Source organism: Marmota monax, unplaced genomic scaffold, assembly GCF_021218885.2.
Source record: "Marmota monax isolate L192 unplaced genomic scaffold, Marmota_monax_Labrador192_F-V1.1 WCK01_AAM20220418_F8-fsc00228, whole genome shotgun sequence".
In the NCBI taxonomy this organism is placed as follows: Eukaryota; Metazoa; Chordata; class Mammalia; order Rodentia; family Sciuridae; genus Marmota; species Marmota monax.
The window spans coordinates 2135052-2152648 of NW_026695240.1; the positions used below are offsets into that span (position 1 = coordinate 2135052).

The 17597-nt window shown below is 44.2% G+C and overlaps 1 protein-coding gene across 5 annotated transcripts in view; it reads right to left on the reverse strand.

Moving 5' to 3' along the window:
- Sipa1l3 (signal induced proliferation associated 1 like 3) overlaps positions 1 to 17597 on the reverse strand; it is a 234358-nt gene that overhangs the window by 200364 nt on the left and 16397 nt on the right. The gene's annotated exons all lie outside the window — the stretch shown is intronic.

Below are 17597 nucleotides of genomic sequence, written 5' to 3' on the forward strand. Positions count from 1 at the left end.
CTGCATTCCCTGCTGTGTATACGAGGGTCCTACATGAGCTTCTGTGGGTCCTAACATCAATCCCGCCAGCGGCTCACAACCATGGGGTGTGATCACAGCCAGGGCTGCACCGAACCCTGACACTTTTTTGTTTTATTTTCTCTTTCAACATTTTTAAAAAATATTTATTTTTTAGTTGTAGTTGAACACAATACCTTTATTTTATTTATTTATTTTATGTGGTGCTGAGGATCGAACCCAGGGCCTAGTACATGCTAGGCGAGCACTCTACCACTGAGCCACAACCCCAGCCCTCTTTCAACATTTTTATTGGTGCACTGTAGTTGCACATAATGATGGGATTTGTTGTTACATATTCATAGATGCACACAATATGACTTGGTCAATATCATTCCCCGGCACCTCCCTTCCCTCCCCTCCCCTCAGCCTACCTTTTGATCCCTTTCCTCTACTGATCTTCCTTTGATTTTCATGAGACCCCCCCCTCCCACACATGCACCTTTCTTTTTCTTTTTCCTCTTTAGCTTCCACATATGAGAAAATATATGACCCTCTGAGTTTGGCTTATGTAGTTTGCTCTACATAATGGCCTCAAGTTCCATCCATTTTCCTGCAAATTATATGATTTCATTTTCTTTATATCTGATTAAAACTCAATTGTGCACATATGCCAGATTTTCTTTATCCATTCATCTGGTGATGAACATTTAGGTTGGTTCCATAGTTTGGCTATTGTGAATTGTGCTGTGAACTCTGATACTCTTAATTTATAAGTTTTGGGTTTGGGTTTGGATTGAACCCAGGGGTGCTTTATCACTGACACATCACCAGCCCTTTTTATTTTTTTAAGACACGGTCTTACTAAGTTGCTTAGGGCCTCGCTCGCTAAGTTGATGAGGCTGGTCTCAAACTTGTAGTCCTCCTGAATCAGCCTCCCAAACCACTGGGATTACAGGTGTATACCACTGTACCCCTGACATTCTTGAATTGCCAATCATCCCGAATTTCAGACAACAAACATACATCCTGCTTGTTATTCTCCATTGTGCTGATGCAGAAGCCAAGGCTAAAAGGGAATTCACTTGGCCAACACCACACAGCAGGCTGGTAGTGAAGCTGGGAAAAGTACAAATGTCTCATTCCCAAGTCCCAGGTTCAACTATAGGGCACTGTCCTGCCTAGGAAAGACAAATAAGGATGAGAATGAATGCTTCCTGAGTGCTTACTATGTTCCTGGCTCAGACTAAGTACTTTACATAAATTTAATGCTTTTAATGCCCCCCAAAAGTAGAAGCCTTTAAAACACATCCTCAATTTTCTAATTTTGAGAACATAAAAAATACTCAAATATTATTTCAAAGTTATCATAAGTGGTATATTTATTTGTTGATCAATCTGTTTGTAGGTGTTCCTTATTTGGGATGATGTGACAAAACAGATTAACATTCTCATTTGACACGAGAGCAGACTAAGGCCTTGATAAGTGATGACCTGATGCTACATGGATATCAAGTGGCAGAGCTTTGAATCAGTCCATAGCATTGCTTCATATATGAGAAGGGGAGTGATACCCTAGCCAAAGAGCGCAAGAATTGGATCTGCAAGGCTTCCTAGAGTCAGCTTTTCATGACACAAGCACAGGTGAAAAGGCTATGATTGGATGAGAGGTGGTCACCTGACCAAAAGCTGGGCCAATCGGATCTCTTTCCTGGGATGCAGATAGGCAATCAATTCTTTGCCTGGGGATGGGAACTGGAAACCCCATCAAGGAAGGAGCTCTAGAACAATCAAATGCCTGGAAACCCCCAGAGAGGAAAGGACGCAGAATGAAGAGGCAGAGGTGGGAGGTAGAAAGAGAAAAACCATGTGAGCCCTGGGCCTACTGCTCCTCATGACGGAGATGATGCCTGTCCCAGGTTTCAAGAAGCTCCTCAAAATTCCTTTAGGTTTCTATTATGTTCAACCAAAATAACCTAGGCTAAGGTCTTCCCGCCCAGCTCCCTCTCTGAGGCTCTCTCCTGCTACTCTTCCTTTCCCTCTATGCCCTCGAGTCACACTGGCCTCCTTACACTTCTTAGAAAAAACTCAGCAAGTTCCAGCCCCAGGGCTTTGCCTGTGCTGTTCTGCTCTGGAATGCCCTTTCCCACAGGGTTCCGTGGCTGGCTCCTTATCTTTCAGGTCTCCATTCAAACACTACCCTTCCAGACCTGCCCTGATAACCTCTCCAAACCAGCCGTCTTGGTTGTTCTCTACCCTTCTCCTCATTGATTTCTTTCTTTAAAAGATACATTTATTTATTTATTTGTTTGTTTGTTTTATGTGGTGCTGAGGATCGAACCCAGTGCCTCACACATACTAGGCAAGCCCTTACCACTGAGCCACAGCCCCAACCTCTGCTCACTGATTTCTTAAACTCCTACTTAACATGACATTATCTGTTTGTTTAATGTCCACCTCCCTTCTAGAATGACAAAGAGCCTAGAGGACTGTGTCCTCCCTGAGCCCTGCTGCAGAGCTAACACTATGTGCCATATTGCAGGTGTTTGGGAATATGTGCTAACCATTCTTCTAAGCACTTAACATTGCTTGATTAATTAAACCCTCAAGAAAACCTAGGATAGGTGCTACCATCACCCCATTTAACAGAAAATGAAACTGAAAAACAGATTACCAAAGTTCACCTCATCAGGAAGAGGCATAGCGGAGATGTGAAGCCAGAAGTCTGACTTCTTGCCTCCTGACATCCAGGTGGACCACAAATGCCACCAAGGCAGCAGCCAACCAGCTCTGAGACTACTCCTACATGTCCTGGCTCACGGTGCTAGTTTCCTGCCAGGCTCCCTCAGTCTGCTGGGCTTTCTTCTCTTTTTTTCCTCATATTAACAGCCCCAGAACATTGCCCAGATGTTGAGAGCCGCGGCCCAAGCGGCCCCAGCAAACTTCCAGCTGATTGGCTCCTCTACGGTGACACTCATTGGGCTGTTTCTTCCTCGCCCTTTCAGACCACTGAGCTGCTCATTGGGGGACTCTTTTGGCTCCGCCCATGTGACCCAGCCCATCTGGGGGGGGGGGGGGGTAGAATTGAAAATGACCTAAGAGTTCCGGTTGAGGTGCTCGCTGGAGGTGGCGGTTGGGCTCTCGGGAATTCCTGGAGAGCTCCCGTGGTGCGGCGTGTGTGGTGAATTGGGCCCAGCCAGACTGCGGGCATTTGGTGGCTCATAAGGGGATTGAACTCGCGACCTTAGCGTTATCAGCACCAAATGCCGCAGGCTGGCTGGGCACAATTCAGGAGCCACTTGTCAAGCAGGAACAAACTTTATTTTTAGCACCCACGCAGCACCCAAGGGAGCTCTCCAGGAATTCCCCCAAGAGCCCAGAGAGCCCAACCACCACCTCTGGCAGTTCCAGAGAGCACCTCAACCGGAACTCTTAGGTCATTTTCAATTTTCCCCCTCTTGAGGCAGATTGGCTGGGTCACGTGGGCGGAGCCAAAAGAATCCCCCAATGAGCAGCTCCGTGGTCTGAAAGGGCGGGGAAACAGCCCAGTGAGCATCCTACAGAGGAGCCAATCAGCAGTAAGTTTGCTGGGGCCGCTTTGGCTGCAGCTCTCAATACCCACTGAGGCTAGTACTCAAGTTGTCATGCTTGATTCAAGTTTCTTCCCTGGTTTGGATCAGCCATGGGAACAGATGTCCTCCATGACATGGGCACTGCCTGAGTAGCCATCATGGACTTCTTTTTTCGGGGGTGGATGCTGGGGATTGAACTTAGGGGCACTCAACCACTAAGCACATCCCCAGCCCTATTTTGTATTTTATTTAGCAAAAGGGTCTCACTAAGTTACTTAATACTTCACTTTTGCTGAGGCTGGCTTTGAACTAGCGATCCTCCTGCCTCAGCCTCCTGGGCCACTGAGATTACAGGTGTGTATCACCGCACCGGGCCATCATAGACTTCTTTTTGTTTTTAAATATTTATTTTTTAGATATAGGTAGACACAATGTCTTTATTTTACTTTATGTGGTGCTGAGGATCAAACCCAGTGCCTCGCACATGCTAGGTGGATGCTCTACCTCTGAGCCACAACCCCAGCCCCATCATGGACTTCTTAAGGGAATCCAGAAACATCCTGATCCCTGCACAACCAGGTCCCATAGAGGGGGCCCTGCAGGATAAAACATTCAGGACATCACACCGCCAACACTGACATTTAATGTAGTAATGGAAGTCCTGGCCAGGGAGGGCAAAGAGGCAAGGAACAGGCCTCAAAACAGAACCACAGCATGGGACAATAAAAATTATGACTAGTGAACACGAAATGCAGGAAGAGAAGCTGAAAACACATTAAAAACAAGAAAGCTGGGGGGGCTAGGGTTGTGGCTCAAAGGTAGAGTGCTCACCTAGCATGTGCGAGGCGCTATGTTCAATCCTCAGCACCACATATAAACAAATAAATAAAAATAAAGGCATTGTGTCCAACTACTCTCTCTCTCTCTCTCTCTCTCTCTCTCTCTCTCTCTCTCTCATATATATATATATATATATATATATATATATATATATATATATATGAGGCTGGTTATTATATAACTCCTCAATATTCCAAGCCAGGCTCTGCCTCACCCCAGTTGTTCAATGTTCAGCAACCTCATTGCTTGGGCATGGGTTCCTCACTGTGAGTGGGAACACTCTCAACCTGCCTCGCTGGGTTGGGGTAGAGGACTGAAAGAACACATTAGAATACTTAGACCAGGGCTTGGCTTTTCAAATTAGTAGAAAAGAATGGATTGTTCAGTCAAAAGTAAGGAACAATTGGTAAACTTCATAGAGGCGGGTGAGATCTTTATCTCAACCTAAAGCCAAAATAAATTTCAGATGCTAAATGTTAAAAAATGAAGCCATACGGCTGGGGGTGTAGTTCAGTGGTACAACAAGGCCCTGATTCAGTTCCCCAGCACCAATAAAATTTTTCTTAAAAGATATAAATTATGGCTAAACATATAACTAGGAAGAAAATATAACATTTATCTCATTTTAAATTAAAGGGCAAAGCATAGATAAAGGCAAAAAGCTAAACCACAAAGGAAAAAATAGCTCTAACTACATAAAAATTAAAAAGGCTCAATATGTTTAATCACATAAAGGAAATAAAAAGGTAAACAACCAGGAATTCAAATCTGCAACATATAACAAAATGATTCATATCGTCAATATATAAATATCTCCTACAAATCAAAAAGAAAAAATACTCCACTATGAAAACTCATAATTAGTAAAGAGATACATATAATTAATAAACATATAAAATACAAGCTTCACCAGAAATCAAATAAATTAAGTTATTTGGAACTGGTTTTTGATCAAAGTAGCAAAGATGAAGAAGCTTTCTGAGCCGTATTATTGGGGATCTAGGAAGATCTGGACTCCCAATCAGGCTGACTGGACTGGATACTGAAGAACCTTTCCAGAATACTTAGTTTCAGCAATTACAACTCTAAGATTTTGTCCTAAAGAAAATCTAAGATGCAAACAAAGGGGTGAGGGGTTTTGTGTGTGCCTGAGATATCCACATAATGAAAGGTGGAAACGACCAGCATGTCCAGCAGCAAATCACAGACAGGATGGAATGCTGCACAGTCATTAAAAAGAATGCCACAGACCTTCACCCTGTGCGGTGGCAGGATTGCTCTATGACAGACTACAGAAAGAAAGCACCATCTACAGAACAGCTGAAGAGGACAAACAGCTACAGGTAACAAAAACAGGTGACAGGGCGGGGCTGGGGCTCAGTGGTAGATAGAGCGCTTGCCTAGCACATGTGAGACACTGGGTTTGATTCTCAGCACCGCATAAAAATAAATAAAGGCACTGTGTCCATATGCAACTTAAAAAAAAAAAAGACATTGTATGCATCTTCAAATAAAAAAATATATATTTTTTAAAAACACGGCTAACATGCGAAGGCACTCCAGGCACTACTTTTGCGTACATTAACACACGAAATCCTGACCAGTCTATGAGGCATGGACCATCACCATTATTTTGCAGATGGGGAAAATGGAGGCACAAAGAGATTTAGTGAAGTTCTAAGTTCAGTTAGTTATGTACCAAAACCAGGATTTGAACCCAGGTGCTCTGACTCTTCACAAAACAATCCACTGCACATAGAAAAATGTGAAAGTATATACTTAACATCCACTGAGCAGAAAAAGTGGGGAAGACAAGCCACAGAGTCAAAGTAGTGAAGAGAGGCCAGGCACTCCTGTAATCCCAGCCACTGGGAAGACTGAGACAGGAGGACCACAGGTTCAAGGCCAGCCTCACCAATTTAGCAAGACCTTGTCTCAAAATAAAAAATAAAAAGGGCTGGGGATGTGGTTCAGTGGTAAAGCGCCCCAGGTTCCATCCCCAGTACAAAAAAAAAAAGGTGATAAAGAAGAACTTCCTTGCTTCACATGCTGTTCTCCTGTTGGAACCTGTTGGCTTCTGGAAGTTTTATAAAATTTTTTAAAATGATTTTTAAAAATCCCTGAATATAAAATTCTTACCATGAGGCCTAAATGCAAGTAGGAGCAGGGATAACTGGCATCTGTCAGTGCCACCAAAGGGCAAACAGTGGGCAGAGAGGCAGTACCAATCTTGAGACTACCTTTCAAAGAGGCCACATGTGGTGGGCTGGGTCACACCCCCCTTCTAGGGGACAGCAAGAAATTAATTTGGCTGGTGAGGTGCCATATAGAACATAATCTATGAAAGGCAGGTTCCCTTTACTTGCAAAGCACTGGAAAAGGTGATAAGGAGGACTTGATGGGTGAGGAGACTCTCAGCCCATCAGTTAAGCAGGCTCTGGAGTTCAAAGTCGGGGGTATACACACCTTATCTGGGCCACGTGTAAAGTGAGTTATGTCAGTAATGGAAAAGTCCCTGTTTTCTGCCCTGTAATAAATACTGTAATAAAAGGCAGGTCAGGATCTAGCTTAGAGGGGAGAAAAGCCACCAGGGTGGACATGGGCTCCTCCTGGGCATGGGCTGTGTCATCAACATGCACTAATGGCTGTGGGTGGAAGGAGTGAAAAAAGGGAACGAGGTCTTACTATGGCTTGAGCTACTCAGATTCCAACTCCAACTCACAAAGCTGTGTGGCAAGGATCAAGGCTTCACTTCTCTGGGCCTCGGTTTCCTCATTCGCAAAATGGGAAATAAGAGCCTACCGCAATGATGATTAAGAGGAGGCGCATAGTGGAGCGTGTAGAACTCGCCAGCTCGTGTGGAAGGGGGCTGGGCTGTTATCTCTACCCCCAGAACCTGCGGGCCACTGCCTGCCCCCAGGAAAATCCTTCCCCTGCTGTCCACCCCTTGGTGAAGTTCAGCTGGGCACACACTTTTCTCCAGTGCTGCTGCATGCCAAACCTCTCTCCTCATCCAGGCCGGGCCGCCTCCTGGCCACAGCCTCACTTCTACTTCCTCCAGTTCAATCTTCCAGTAGCCAGAGGCACTTCCCCAGGCCCTCATCTCCCCCACCCTCCAAGAGCATCCTCCAGGGCTCCAGCCGCTGCGGGCTGTTCCCTGAGACACCACACTGATTCCTGCCTCAGCACCTTCCCACCTGCTGCTCCTTCTGCCAGGACATCTCCTCCCTGATATTCCACAAGGCTGGCACCTGTGTTCCATTCCAGTCTCTGCTGACACCCAAGGAAGCCTCCCCCAACCACCCTAGGTGTCCAGCCTCTCATGACCCCTCCACCTGCCAGGTGTGTCTCGCTCACCACTCTGCTTTAGTGACTTCACAGGATTATTCATCCCTCTGTGGATGATCTTATTAATTTGTTTGCTTCTTTACTGTCTGTGTCCCCCACCCTAAACAGAAACTCCAGGAGGAGGAGGGGCTTTCTCAGGCTGGGTCCCCAGCCCCTGAATCACATGATGCTCAGTAAATACTTGCAGAATAGGTCAACAATTAAACGAATTAATGAACTGCACATCACTGCACATGAAATATTCTCCTCCCAGAGGGAATGAATGTGTTGTAATCTCCAGAAGTCAAGAGGTCCTTAGATATCCTGCAATATAATGTGTAACCGATCCCAAAGCATCCAAATGATTTCAAGCGTGCGGTTACCCTGAAGAATTTATGACCCAGACAATGGTGGCTGGGGTCAGAGCTCACGCCTGGCCAGACTACTAGAAGGACTAGCCTCTCCAATGCAGCAGAGCCCTTTATTGTTCTTTTGTCTAGGAATGGAGGGTCAGATCAGAAAAATCCAAATGCTCCAAAGCCTCTGGCCCCGAGCATAAAGAATTAATCCCCTGGCACAGAGCAAGAACTCTGCAGACTGTAAAGTCTGAAAATATATGGCTGGGAGAGAGAGAGAAGGAAATGTCAGCAGCAGTCTAGAGTCGCCTCTCCTGGTTTCGCTGACAAACTCGAGTGAGGCCCCACCTGTTCAAAGGTGAGGCCTGACCCTGCACAGGAGAAGGCTGGGAGCAATTTTATCAGTTCCCAAGCCCAGGACAGCACAACAGAGGCAGAGACCAGTAAATGTGAAGTGGATGAACCAAAATCAAAGACAAGATCTGAACCACCAAAGGAAATAATAAGCAGATTAGGAACCAGCAGCCCAACTGCTCAATACTCATTTCCAATATAAACAAAAGTCAGAAGAGTCAGTACCCTCAGGGTAACTGAATAATAGATGAGGGGAGTTTCTCTCTAGAGAGATATTCCAGCTAATAGATAGAGAGAGGATAGAATTACAATGTCACAATTTTTGCAAATCACAGACATAATGAATCTAGGCAATAGAGTCACCCATGGCCACTAGCATACTGAACATGGAAAGAGACAACGAGTTTTACATACCTTCCAATGGACCTGAGTGCACACAGGGCCACACCTAGGAGAATGCCCTGCTCTCCCTGCCAAGTGTGTAAGCGTGTGTGTGTGTGTGTGTGTGTGTGTGTGTACACACGTACATCTCAAACCTGAATCTCATCCAGTCTCACTGACAGAAAGACACCAAGACAGAAGGACACATTACACAGCACAGCAGGGCCACATTCAGTCAGATCCAGATTAGATCACGTACAGGATAAATGAGGTGGCTTTTTTCAAAATATAAACTACGAGAAAGAGACAGAGGGAGGGAGGGAGGAAACCACAGATTAAATAAGTCTTAAAAAGCATGAGAAGTAAATCCGTGGGAAACTTATGGGGTCCTGACCAGGACAAACCGATTCTAGATAGATATTTAGGATATCTTAAGTGTTAACCCTGACTGGATACTGGATGACTAAGGAGTTACTGTTACTTATCATGACAATAATCCTGTGGTTATGTCTTTTAAAAAAAATCCTTTTATAGACAAAATACTATTTATTTAGCTTTAAAATAATCCAGGGGGGAGAGGGTAAAGGCAGATACAGAAAAGTCTAGAGCTTGTAAGTTAATAATTGAAGCTATTTCTTCATTTTGAAAGGTGTCCATAAGTGACGACAAACGAGGGTGACTGGAGACAGCTCAGGATTGCTCTCACTAACAAGTGCTAATTATCAGATCACGTCCCCCTCCAGCTAAGGACCCTCTCCAAGCTCCAGCTCACTCTGGATAAAGCCAAAAGCCCTCCCTGCAGCCCATGAGGTCCACAAGATCCGCCCTAGTCACCTCTCACTCTCACTGTCCTCTCTCTGGAGAGTGGCTGACAGGGTCCCTCAAGCCCACGAGGCACCATCTGGCCTCAGGCCTGCATACCAGCCTTTCCTCTGTCCCAAGAGCTCTTCCCCTAGACACCACATGGCTCCCTCATGAGGTGAAATGTCCCCTCATCAAAGAGGCCTTCCCTGGCCACCAAGTGGAAAACAGCACTGTGCCGAGCGCGCTCATGCCGCCAGCTCCTTTGGATTCTTCGCATCCGCCTCTCTGACGGAGCTTGGTTGCTCTCTGCCCTTTTATGACGGAAGCTCAGCAAAGGTGCAGGCTTTGTTTTGTTCATTACCGTCTTCCCAGCTCCTGGAATAGCTTCTGTATACAACAGGTGCTTGATAAATATTTATGTAATAAATCCACAAATTAAAAAGGGCATCATGTACAGGTACCATCCTGGTGTCTGCCGACTCCTTTAAATTCCATTACTTAGAGGCTGGGGATGTGGCTCAAGTGGTAGCACGCTCGCCTGGCCTGCCTGAGGCACTGGGTTCCATCCTCAGCACCACATAAAAATAAAATAAAGATACTGTGTCCACTAAAAAATAAATATTAAAAATCAATCAATCAATCAATTTCCATTGTTTAGGGAACACTGCAGAACTAGTGAAGCTGCTGACTACCTATGCCTTTCATCTCCCCTTTTTAAGAATGGAATTAAATTTTCAGTCAAGAGTAAGACCATGTGATGTAAGGCTACATTTCCCAGATTCCCTTTCGGCTACTGAGATTAAATTCTGAGCAAAAGTATAAAAAGGAATTATTGTGTGCAACTTCCATAAAGTCTCTTTAAAGAAACAAGAGTGCCCATCTTCATCCCTTTCTTTTCCTTGCTTATTGTGATATAATGGCTGGAGCTTGAGCAGCCATCCTGAACCATGAGGTGGCAGGATAAAGATAACAGAACTAGAAGGTAGAAGCAGCCTGGATCCCTGAAGAGTACAGCTCTGGCCTGTTAAACGTGGGGCCCCTTAATTTATGGAAGAGAAAGATAAACTTCCACCTCGTTAGTACACTTTTATTTTGTTTTAGACCATTTTCTATTATCTACAGTTAAAATTAATCCTAACTGACGTATCTGTGGCAGAGTGTATTGAACAGGTTTAATCACATACTTACACAAATGTATACAAACACCCTCAAATCGAAGATCATTTCAAAGAATCACTGGGAGCTGGAGGTTGGCAGTGAACGAGAGAGAGGTGACAACTAAGGAAAGGACGACCTAAGAACCACAAATTTTTCATGAGGGTCACCAGTCTGCCACCCAGGATCACTGCCCAGGGAAGATAAAGAACATTAGGAAAAAGTGGCAAAACAGATGAACAAGCAATGTCCAGGAGAAACAAACGCAGAGATTCTGCCTACTAGCCTTCAGAGGACTGCAAACTAAACACAATGAGATTTCATTTCATATCCATCCAACTGGCAGCAATCATAAAGCTTTATTAAACCAAGTGTGACAAGACATAGGACAACAGGAACTCTCATATGGCCCTATTTTTGTTTTTCTTTTCTTACACATCCTTGGTGGGTATGTTTAGAGAGTACCTGGCAAAGTTAAAATATGATCAAACCCAACAACTCAGCAATCTTACATCTAGTAAATACCAAAAAGAAATTCCTGTCAATGTACACCAAAAAATACATGTGACATTCACAGTAGCTCATGGATAACAAGCAAACAAAAACAAAATATCTAAAAACAAGATGTCAACTGGCATAGAAATGACTAAAACAAAAATGTGATGTATCAAACAGTAGAATATTACACAGCAATAAAAAATGAACAAACTACAGCTATGCCCAACAGTCTGAATCAATCGTAAAATCATTAAGTGAAAAACATCAGTCCCAAAAGACTGTATACCAAGAATAATAACTTCAAGGCACTGGTCACATCTGAAAAAAATAGGCAGGGGGTGATATAGGCAGTAAACTAATGGCTACTTGTTATTATGATATACATTTTTGCATGAACCAAAAGCATCAATGTAGCATGCACCAAGGATTATAATTAAGCCAATTTTATATGACCAAAGGTCAGTTTTTAAAATTGGATACATTTAGGGATGGGGATGTGGCTTTAAGAGTGCTTGCCAAGCAGTGCAAGCAAGGCCTCGTGTTCAATCCCCAGCAAATTGCTACCTTTAGATACAGGTGAGGAAGTAACAAGTTATTGTCAGGTCTATCAATGAGGTAGGAAGTGGGAGTGGAAGGAATGGAGCAGTGAGTGGCTTCTTTTTAAAAAAAAAATTTTTTTAGTTGTAGATGGACACAGTACCTTTATTTTACTTATTTACTTATTTTTAAAATGTGGTGCTGAGGGTTGAACCAGTGCTTCATATGTGCTAAGCAAGCGCTCCACCACTGAGCTACCATCCCAGGCAAGTGACTTGTTTGTAATGTTTTGTTCTACTGTCACTTACATATCCATTTCAACAAGAAACCTTTCATGCATTAACTAAAATAGTATAGCACAATGGTTCAGTACGTGACCTCCAGAGCCACACCAGCAGAGAAGCATGTCAACTCTCACTGGCAGACAGATAGCAAGTTATTTAACCTCTCTGTACCTCTGTTTCTTCATCTGAGAAAGATCATAATAACTGCATCTATTACACAGGGCCACTGTGAAGTTTACAGATCAGTTAATGAAAAGTACTCAAGTATTACCACAGCAGTTTAGCCCTTAATGGAATCAGCTACTATTATGACCATGAATCTAATTTGGAGTGTCTACGTGAGACAGGAACTGAGCAATTACCTGATCAAGACCTACAAATGATCCTGGTCAGTTAACCCCGATGTGTTCACTCCCCTGACCCTTACTGCCTCTGTAAGAAGCCCAGTGTCTTGCCCACCCTAGGACTTACTAAATAGTTGATGAATGTATGCTACCTAAGTCTACCCACCCGCCCCCCACTTCTATGGTCATCTGAATAGACCATTGTAGGTCCCTACCCAACATCCTATTCTCCTCTTCCTTTTCTATTGACCCTTTGCTCAGAGTGGCAATATACCTTATTAATAACCTGCATTTGGGCTGGGGCTGGGGCTCAGTGGCAGAACACTTGCCTAGCATGTGTGAAGCACTAGGTTTGATCCTCAGCACCACATATAAATAAATAAAATAAAGGTCCATTGACAACTAAAAAAATTTTAAAAATAAAAAAACCTGCATTTTTCAGACTTCTTTGCAGCAGGGGTGGTCATGTCACAAAGTACTATCCCAAGAGACACAGCAGATGTCTGCTCAGGACTTCAGGGAAGGCTTGGATTTCCTAAACAGAGGTGCTGTCTCCTTCCTTAGAACTGTGCTTCTTCCTGCCTATAACAAGGGTTGGGGCTGAAAGTGGAGCAGGTGCCATATGACCATGGGATTAATGATGGTGAAGCAGATAGAGAGGACCAGGGCATGAGAGGTGACAGCAGACCTTACCCTGCTAGCTCTGCTCTTCTCCTGTAAGAAAATGAGCCACATGCTAGTCAAGCCCCACAGATGGCCCCCAATGGGCCGCAATTCCTGAAACTCAAGTCTTACATCATCCCTTCTGCACTGAATCTGGGCTGATACTATGACTCACGTTAACCAATAGACAGAGATAGAAGTGATCTGGGGCCAATTCTAGACCTAAGGCTTAAGAGAGTCACGAGCTTCCATGTTATAAATCCAAGCTACTGGCTGTCAAGGCCACACAGAAGAGGATCTGAGACTACATGGGAAAATGGACCCAGTCATCCCCAAGGGACCAATTGAGGAAAAACACCTTAAACATTCCAGCCCCCACATCTACCTCTGACAGTAGCCATATAAGAGGCCCCAAGAAAGATCTGTAGAGCCATCCAGCTGAGCCTCAGTCAACCACAGATTCATGAGGAAGAATAAACTGTTGTCTCTCCACCATGACGACCTGGGAACCAACTTCCTCAACAAGACTCCTAAAGCACAAGAAGTAAAATCAAGAATCAATAAATGGGGACTGGGGATATAGCTCAAGCGGTAGAGCGCTCGCCTGGCATGCATGGGGCACTGGGTTCAATTCTCAGCATCACATAAAAATAAAATAAAGATGTTGTGTCTATTGAAAACTAAAAAATAAATATTAAAAAAGAATCAATAAATAAGATGGTCTCAAACTCAAAAGCTCTTCCCAGCAAAGGAACCAATCAAGAATGTGAACAGAGATCCTACAGAATGGGAGAAAATCTTTGCCACCTGCACCTCAGATAAAGCACTCATCTCCAGGATACATAAAGAACTCAAAAAACTCAACACCAAAAAAGCCAAACAACCCAGTCAATAAATAGGCTAAGAAACTGAACAGGCACTTCACAGAAGAAATATGACTGGTCAACAAATACATGAAAAAATAAGCAACCTCTTTAGCAATTAGAGTAATACAAATTAAAACCACACTGAGATTCCATCTCATTCCAGTCAGAATGGCAATTATCAAAAATATAAGGGACAATAAATATCTGTGAGGATGTGGGGAAAAAGGAACAGTCATACATTGCTGGTGGGTATGCAAATTGGTGCAACCACTCTAGAAGGCACTATGGCGATTCCTCAGAAAACTTGGGAATGTAACCACCATTTGACCCAATTATCCCCCTCCTTGGCATATACCCAAAGAACTTAAAATCAGCATACTATAGTGACACAGCCACATCAATGTTTATAGCATCTCAATTCACAATTGCTAAGTTATGGAACCAACCTAGATGCCCTTCAACAGATAAATGGATAAAGAAAATGTTGTACATATACACAATAGAATTATTACCCAGCCATAAAGAAAAATGAAATTATGGCATTTGCTGGTAAATGGATGGAACCGGAGACTATCATGCTAAGTGAAATAAGCCAATACGAAAAACCAAAGGTCGAATATTCTCTGATATGTGTGCGGATGCTAATACACATGGGGGCAGGGGGATTGGTAGAAATTCATTGGATTAGACAAAGGGGAATGAAGGGTAAGTAGTGGGGATGGGAATAGGAAAAGACAGTAGAATGAATCGGACATAATGTTCCTATGTTCATATATGAATACGCGACCAGTATGACTCCACATCATGTTCGACCTCGAGAATGGGACGGTGGGCTGGGGTTGTGGGTCAGCAGTAAAGTGTTCGCATAGCATGTCGTCATTTTTAAGGCATTAAGTTTGGGGGTAGCTCATTGTGTAGCAACAGATAACTAGGGCAAACCTTATCTAAGTACAACACTGCACAAATCTCATGAATACAAAGACATTCCCAAACTAAAGCACCACCTAAAACAAGAAACATCCCAACAAAAATCTCTTGCATATTCTGATTTCTAACAAAGATGGTTAACAGAAAAACACATAAGTCTGCCCTCTCTCTGATTCTGCAGTAAGTGCCCATCAGACACAACTAATCTGTATAAGAGTGATGAATCTATTCATCATTTCTATAATTAAAAAGCATTTAAAGTAGATGGTTTACCATTGTGCTGCGCCTGGTGAGAACCTGCAGAAAATACCCTTCCTCTCTGGACACACAGCATCATTATACTGCCATTTCATGTACATTCTGAAAGGCTAGAGCTCAGATGAACAAAGTGGTTGAGCAAGTTGGATATCTGTGATCTAATTAAAAAATAAAAACAATAATTTTGGGAGAGGGGAATAGAAATGCACATCAGCAACACCCTGGTCAAATAAATTATGGAATACCTACACCACCATGTGCTACACAGCCATTCAAAAGAGCAAATTCAAAGGGCTGGGGCTCATTAGTAGAGTGCTTGACTAGCACGGGCAGGGCCCTGGATCCAACCCCTAGTACCAAGAAACAACAAGAAAGAAAAAAGATACTGTTTTAAGTGGAGCAAGGTGGCACACAGTCACTTGGGAGACTGCAGCAGGAAGATCACAAGTTAGCGGCTGGCCTGGGCAAATCAGCAAGACTCTCTATCAAAAAAGGGGTTGGAGCTGGGGCTGGAGCTCAGGTGGTAGAGTGTTTGCCTAACATGTGCTAGACCTGGGTTGAATGCCCAGTGCCTAAGCCAAAAATTGGGGCTGGGGGTGTAGCTCTGTGGTAGAGTGTTTGCCCAGCATGCTCCAGGTCCTACGTTCCATCCCCAGCACTGAAAAACAAAAGAAAGAAAGCAAGCAAATTTGAACCCTACCCAAGGACTCAAAAGGCATTTCCACACAGCACTGCTACCTGAGAAAGCAAAATGCCGGAAAATAAAAGTATTATTATCCCTCGTAGAATAATATTTCTCCTCTATAGTACGCGCGCACACACACACACACACACACACACCAAAAAAATCCACAGAAAAATGTGGAAAGACACCTACAGTACTTGGTACCATCAGCAAAGAACACGGGAGGATGCTAACATAGGTGGGCCAGAGAGCAGAGTAAAGTGAAGGAACCCACAAAAAAGGACCAGTGTAAAAGTAGTAAAAAGGGACTTGAAATCAATTCATAAAAATAATTGCCATTCCCATTTCTTGAGTCTTCCCACGCGTTAGACCCAGTGCTACATTGCCTGATCTCCCTTTAACTTCTCACTTAATGCGGGTACTATTAATTAGTCCCATTTTCCAGGCAAAGAAACTGAAGCCCAGAGAAGACAGGTACTATGCTCACAGATTAGTCAGTGCTAGGACTCATGCATTATATAAAATAGTCTTTCCTCAACTCAACCCCAAAACTACTATACTTGGAGCTTAGAAGACACAGTTACCTCTTGTAGGAGCAGCTCCTCTACCACCCTGCACATTCTTAAAATAGCAGCAGGTCCTGAAGAATGATAATGTGTGATAGGGCAGCACCACATCCACGGGCACCTCAGTGCTCATGCTGCTGGGAGAAATCTTAGAGGGCCACTGACCTCACTCCACGGAGCTCGGGGAAGCCCTACCCAGGAGATCTTTATAGAATCAACTGCTGACACCAAGAGTCAGAAAACAGATGAGAGTGTGTCAACTATTACACAGCCAGACTCTTCGAGCTCACCATTTAATTAAAACCTGCTCAGCCCAGAGCAAGAATTATTGCCTATTAAAGCAGGGGAGACCGATAAACTGTGCCTGGCTGGTTCATTCCTGTTTCCCAGGCATCTTCTGGCCTTGCTGCTGCAGGAGTGCCGAGCAGGATCTGGAGATAAAGGCTGACTTTCCATGTACACTGCAGGAATATATTGGGGGGGGGATGTCTTCCACACCCCGAAATTCACTCCCCACCGAAATTCACTGGACATCCTCCACACTCAATAGTACCAAGGACTTCTGTGCCATATCACATGTCCCCAGGATTCTCAGATGAGTCACTGCTAGGGTCAGGGCTATAGCCTGAAGGAGCCGAGGAAAAGGAAGCCAGAGGGCCAGAGCCTGCACAAGACCCCAGAGAACTGCTGAGTGCCCATGGGGAGAAGGCACATGGGAGTGCACCTCTTCGACTACCACAGGTTCCTCCATATACTGACATTCTCATCAACCCCCCAGTGAGGCCAGCCACTTCCCCTCAGACAATGGGGTACCTAATCACAGATTCATTCATAAAATAATTGATCCTGCCCTTACCAGGTACCAGGCACTGTCCTCCAAGGACAGAGACAGAAGGGCCTGTGCTTTCATGGAGTACAGAGCTGAGGACCAGATAATAAACAAATATAAATCAAGTGTGAATAAACGCTATAAAGGAGTGTGAAGGGCTAGGGCATAATCAACATGATCAAGAAGGTGCTATTTAATTTCCTTGCGGAAGGAAGGAAGGAAGGAAGGAAGGAAGGAAGGAAAGAAAGAAAGAAAGAAAGAGAGAGGAAGAGCAAGGCCTCACTGGGAAGGTGACATCTGAGCAGAGACTGGGAGGAGGGAGGCAGCTTAAGGAGGGTCCTGGGGGTAAAACTC